The sequence below is a fragment of the Scyliorhinus torazame genome, chromosome 11 (assembly GCF_047496885.1).
Source record: "Scyliorhinus torazame isolate Kashiwa2021f chromosome 11, sScyTor2.1, whole genome shotgun sequence".
In the NCBI taxonomy this organism is placed as follows: domain Eukaryota; kingdom Metazoa; phylum Chordata; class Chondrichthyes; order Carcharhiniformes; family Scyliorhinidae; genus Scyliorhinus; species Scyliorhinus torazame.
In genome coordinates this window covers 206,374,770-206,381,185 of record NC_092717.1, presented here as the reverse complement: position 1 = coordinate 206,381,185, position 6,416 = coordinate 206,374,770, and positions in this window count along the sequence as shown.

Here is a 6,416-nt window from a genome sequence, read left to right as displayed (position 1 = left end):
CTTGGTGGCTGCGGACTCAGTCCGCAACTGCCCTGGTGGGGGTGGGGTGAACAGACAACTGGGCGGGGCCTTATAGGTGGCCGGGGTTAATATCAGCGCGGTCAGATACTCGGGCATGCGGCCGGTCAAGGGGGTCTAATTTTTGTGTATGGCTCCGCGGTCCAAGTCCGCCATAGCGCTCGGTGTGGCTGCTGGAGGCCGCCGCCGTGCGCATGCGCGGACTCAAAACCGGAAATGTGGGGGCCCGTATCTGCAGCGAACGCTGTGTGAATTACTCCAGAACCCTGCTAGTCCCCTGCAGGGCATTGAATTGGCTGATCTATTTTGCAGGAATCTCCAGAGTAAAACCCCGGCGTTTTAAGCCATTGTGGGGACATAATCCCATTTTGGGAGAATGCAGCCCCTTGTATTTATAAAGCACATTTCAAGACTTCAGTCATTTCAGAGCACATTCAGTGGTTCAGAGCCAATGATGTATTTTTGCAGTCATTATAGCGGGGAAATTATGGCCGACAAACTGCCTGTGTGGAGTTTGCACGTTCTCCCAGTGCCTGCGTTGGTTTCCTCCGGGTGCTCCGATTTCCTCCACTGTCCAAAGAAGTGCAGATCAGGTGGATTGGCCGTATTAAGTTGCCCTTTGTTCTTTGGTGTGTCCAAAATGTTAGGTGGGGTTACAGGGATAGGGTGGGGAAGTGGGCCTAGGTAGGGTGCTCTTTCAGCTGATCGGTGCAGACTTAATGGGCCGAACAGTCTCCTCCTGCACTGAAGGGATTCTATGAAATTGTCGAAACAGCAATGAGATGATGAGGGTGATGCACGATCAATTGCACAAAGACTAAAGTTGGATACAACTGTGGCTTTATTGCAGTCAGGTGCGTGGCCTCCTGCTGCAGCTGGCGAAATGGCAGGGCACTGGAGGTCATGCATATTTATACATTTCTCCGTGGGCGGAACCAGCCGGCAAGAGCTACCGGCGAACCTGTAGTGCAGGTCCTACCTTACATCTCCTATTACAGTGGTTCACCACATTCACCCCCTGTTAAAAATGAGTCCGGCGGAGACGACGTGAAACTATATACAATTAGTGCAATTATGTACAGTGGTAGGGAAAGAAAAGTCCATGTTGACGGTCCGGAGTCCGTCAAAGGTTCAGCCGGTCCGGTGCTTTGGTGCTTCGTTGGGAGCGGTGTAACGGTGGCGGCGAAGTCAGTGCTGGCGGTGGTGGAGGTGGCACCGATGGCGGTGGTGGCAGTGTTGATGCTGGCCAGTCATCGGGGAACTCCGGGAGCCTGCCAAAGTCCTCTTCGTCCTCTTGTGCGGAAAAGGGGATGGGGAGAGTGGTCTGGTGGGGTTAATATTGGGGGCGCGGTGGGAGGTGAGGGGTGGCGCATTGGTGGGAGGGTGTGTTGGGGTGGAACCTGATGGTCCCAGGTCCCTGAGTGAGATAGTATCTTGGCAGCCGTCGGGGAACTCAACGTAGGCATATTGAGGGTTGGCGTGGAGCAGGTGAACCCTGTCCATCAAGGGGTCCGCCTTGTGGAGTCGGACGTGCCTACGGAGAAGGACCGGACCTGGAGCAGTGAGCCAAGTCGGGAGCGTCACCCCTGCTGAGCAGGAACTGATGCAGCTCATCGCTCATGAATGAGGATCCCCTGTCACTGTGGATGTCGGCGGGGAAACTGAACAGAGCGGAGATGGTGCTGAGGGCTTTGATGATGGTGGTAGACGTCATATCGGGGCATGGGATGGCGAAGGGGAATCTGGAGTACTCATTGACCACACTGAGAATGTACGTGTTACGGTCGGTGGAGGGGAGGGGCCCTTTGAAATCCACGCTGAGGCGTTCAAAGGGGTGGGAAGCCTTCACCAGGCGCGCATGGTCCGGCCGGTAGATGTGTCGAATTTCAGACGCATGAAGAGTGGGGGAAAAGAATGCCACGGGTCTGCCTGCCTGGTTTAGAGTGGCGGCAAGGGCAACGTCTGAAGCATCGCTTTCTACTTGGAAAGGCAGTGACTCGTCCATTGCGCGCATTCCGGCCTTGGCGATGTCTGCTCTGATGCAGGCGAAAGCATGTTGTGCCTCGGCCGCAAGGGGGAATTGGGTGGACTGAATGAGTGGGCAGGCCTTGTCCGCATAGTTTGGGACCCACTGAGCGTAGTAGGAAAAGAACCCCAGGCAGCGTTTGAGGGCCTCGGGGAAGTGGGGGAGGGGAATTCCATGAGGGGCGCATGCGCTCGAGAAGTCTGTTTTGGACTACATAGTCGGGAATGGCTAACCGGGTCGTGCTGAACACATACTTCTCTTTGGTCAGGTTGAGAAGAGTGGCAGTGCCGAGGCATTTATCGAGGTTGGCATCGTGGTCCTGCTGGTCATGGCCGCAGATGGTGACATTATCTAAGTACGGAAAGGTGGCCCGCAAACGGTGGTGGTGGTGCTGATGCTGGCCAGTCATCGGGGAACTCCAGGAGCGTGCAGAAGTCCTCTTTGTCCTCTTGTGCGGAAAAGAGGAGTGGGCGGGTGGTCTGGTGGGGTCAATATTGGCGGCGCGGTGGGAGGTGGGGGGGAGGGGGGCGCGCATTGGTGGGTGGGGTGTGTTGGGGTGGAACCTGACGGTGCCAGGTCCCTGAGTGAGACAATATCTTGGCGGCCGTCAGGGAACTCAACGTAGGCATATTGAGGGTTGGCGTGGAGCAGGTGAACCCTGTCCACCAAGGGATCCGCCTTGTGGAGTCGGACGTGCCTACGTGAAGGAGCGGTCCTGGAGCAGCGAGCCAAGACGGGAGCAACACCCCGGATGAGGACTTCCTGGGGAAGGTAAAAACTCATTCATGGGGTGTGTTATTAGTGGCGGTGCACAACAGTGACTGGATGGAATGCAGAGCGTCAGGGAGGACCTCCTGCCGTCGAGAGGCTGGGAGGTTCCTGGACCATAGGGCCAGCTGGACAGCCCTCCAAACCGTCCCATTCTCCCGTTCTACTTGCCCATTTCCCCGGGGGTTGTAGCTGGTCGTCCTGCTGGAGGCTATACCCCTGCTGAGCAGGAACTGATGATGCAGCTCATCGCTTATGAATGAGGATCCCCTGTCACTGTGGATGTAGGCAGGGAAACCGAACAGCGCGAAGATGGTGCTGAGGGCCTTGATGACGGTGGCAGATGTCATATCGGGGCATGGGATTACGAAGGGGAATCTGGAGTACTCATCAACCACACTGAGAATGTATGTGTTACGGTCGGTGGAGGGGAGGGGCCCTTTGAAATCCACGCTGAGGCGTTCAAAGGGGTGGGAAGCCTTCACAAGGCGCGCACAGTCCGGCCGGTAGAAGTGGCGGCTTGCACTCCGCACAGACCTGGCAGTCCTTGGTGACTGTCCTTACTTCCTCGATGGAGTAGGGCAGATTGCGGACTTTGATCAGATGGTACAATCGAGTGACCCCCGGGTGACAAAGGCTGTCGTGTAGGGCCCGGAGTTGGTCCATTTGTGCGCTGGCACATGTACCTCAGGAGAGGGCGTCTGGGGACTCGTTGAGTTTACTGGGGCGATACAAGGTCTCGTAATTATAGGTGGAGAGCTCGCTTCTCCACCGCAAGATTTTATCATTTTTGATCTTGCCCCGCTGTGTGTTATTGAACATGAAGGCTACCGACCGTTGGTCCGTAAGGAGAGTGAATCTCTTACTGGCCAGGTAATACCTCCAATGCCGCACAGCTTCAACGATAGCTTGGGCCTCCTTTTCGATGGATGAATGTCGAATTTCAGAGGCAAGACGGGTGCGGGAAAAGAATGCCATGGGTCTGCCTGCCTGGTTTAGAGTGGCGGCAAGGGCGACGTCCGAAGCGTCGCTTTCTACTTGGAAAGGCAGTGACTCGTCCACTGCACGCATCCCGGCCTTGGCGATGTCTGCTCTGATGTGGGCAAAAGCATGTTGTGCCTCGGCCGCAAGGGGGAATTGGGTGGACTGAATGAGGGGGTGGGCCTTGTCCGCATAGTTTGGGACCCACTAAGCATAATAGGAAGATAATCCCAGGCAGCGTTTGAGGGCCTTGGGGCAGTGGGGGAGGGGAAGTTCCATGAGGGGGCGCATGCAATCGGGGTCGGGCCCAAGAAGTCCGTTTTGGACTATATAGCCGAGAATGGCTAACCGGGTCGTGCTGAACACACACTTCTCTTTGTTATAGGTCAGGTTGAGAAGAGTGGCAGTGCGGAGGAATTTATCGAGGTTGGCATCGTGGTCCTGCTGGTCATGGCTGCAGATGGTGACATTATCTAAGTACGGAAAGGTGGCCAGCAAACCGTACTGGTCGACCATTCGGTCCATCTCTCTTTGGAAGACCGAGACCCCATTTGTGACACCGAAAGGGACCCTAAGGAAGTGGTAGAGGCGACCGTCCGCCTCGAAGGCAGTGTATGGCCGGTCCGACTTCCGGATGGGGAGCTGGTGGTAGGCGGATTTCAGGTCAATTGTTGAGAAGACCCGGTACCGCGCAATCTGATTGAACATAGCAGATATGCGTGGGAGGGGATACGCGTCGAGCTGCGTGTACCGATTGATGGTATGACTGTAGTCCACGACCATCCCGTGTTTCTCCCCAGTTTTAACCACTACCACTTGGGCTCTCCAGGGACTGTTGCTGGCCTCAATAATACCCTCCTTAAGCAGCCGCTGGACTTCGGACCTGATGGAGGTTTTGTCCTGGGTGCTGTACCATCTGCTCCTAGTGGCAACAGGCTTGCAATCCGCAGTTAGATTGGCAAAAAGGGAGGGGGGGTCAACCTTGAGTGTCGCGAGGCCGCAAACGGTAAAGGGGGGTAGGGGCCCGCCAAATTTGAGGGTGAGGCTCTGGAGGTTGCACTGGAAGTCCAGGCCCAACAGGAGTGCTGCGCAGCGATTAGGAAGGACATAGAGGCGGAAGTTACTAAATTCTACGCCCTGGACCGTGAGGTTTACTGTACAAAAGCATCAAATCATGATGGAGTGGGATCCGGAGGAGAGGGAGATCCTTTGATTGGCAGGGTGGACCGCGAGGGAGCAGCGCCTTACCATATCTGGGTGAACGAAGCTTTCGGTGCTCCCGAAGTCCAGCAGGCACGAGGTCGCGTGGCCGTTGATTTTAACCGTCGTCGACGCGGTGGCCAGGTTGTGCGGGCGAGATTGGTCCAGCGTCATCGAAGCAAGCTGCGGGTAGCCATCGGATGCTTCGGGTGGCGAGCGTGTGCGGTTCCGATGTCGGGATGTCCGGAGACCCTGTGGGGGACAAGATGGTGGCGCCCATGGTGCGCACTTTGCAGGGTCGGGACAAGATGGCGGCGCCCATGGGGCGCACGTGGCCGAAGGGGGACAAGATGACAGCGCCCATTGGTCGCACATGGACCCGGGAGGAGAAGATGGCGGCTCCCATTGTGTGTTTGGCGTGGGGGAGGGGCGATAGCGGGCGCGAACGCAGGGACTGCGCGGGCCTGACACACCGCCGCGAAGTGGCCCTTTTTACTGCAGTTCGGGCCGGGCAGTGTTGGCGGGGTTGCTTCTGCTGACCGCAGAAGTAGCAGCGGTGACCCCCGGGGTGTGCGGATCGGCGTGAGGCACAGGCATATTGGGAAGGCAGGGCCCCAGCTGAGGAGGTCGTCGGTGGGGTCCAGGAGGGGTAGGAAGGAGTAGAAGGGTGGGCAGCGCGGCGGGAGGGATACGATTGTACGTTACGGGACACGACGGTCATGGAGAGCGCCAAGGTTTTCGGCTCTGCCAGTTCGAGCGTGGCCCCTTCCAGTAATCGTTCTCGGATGCGGTCCGACGCAATCCCCGTCATGAAGGCATTGCGCCTGAGGAGATTTGCGTGTTCGGCGGCTGTAACGGCCTGACAGTCACAGTCCCGGACGAGTGGAATTAGGGCCCGCCAGAAGTCTTCGATGGACTCACCAGGTAGTTGCCCGCAGGCAGCGAGTACATGCATGGCAAAGAGCGTGTTCGCCTTCTGCGTGTAGTGTTCCTTAATGAGTTCCTTTTGTGTAATTTGTGGCGTCTTGGATCAACGGGAACACGCTGGAGCTCAGTCTGGAGTACAGGACGTTTATCTTCTGAGCCTCCGTTGGCTCGGGGTCCGCAGCCTTGATGTAGGCCTCAAATCATGCTAGCCAGTGAGTAAAGTCTTTTCTGGCGTCAGGCGAGTGCGGATCCAGCTGCAGGTGATCGGGCTTAATTCTGATATCCATTCTATGGAAAATCTGACTGTAATAAATTGATGCACGATCAATTGCACAAAGACTAGTTGGATACAACTGTCGCTTTATTAGTCAGGTGCGTGGCCTCCTGCTGCAGCTGGCGAAATGGCAGGGCACTGGAGGTCATGCATATTTATACAGTTCTCCGTGAGCGGAGCCAGCCGGCAGGAGCTACCGCCGAACCTGTAGTACAGGTCCTA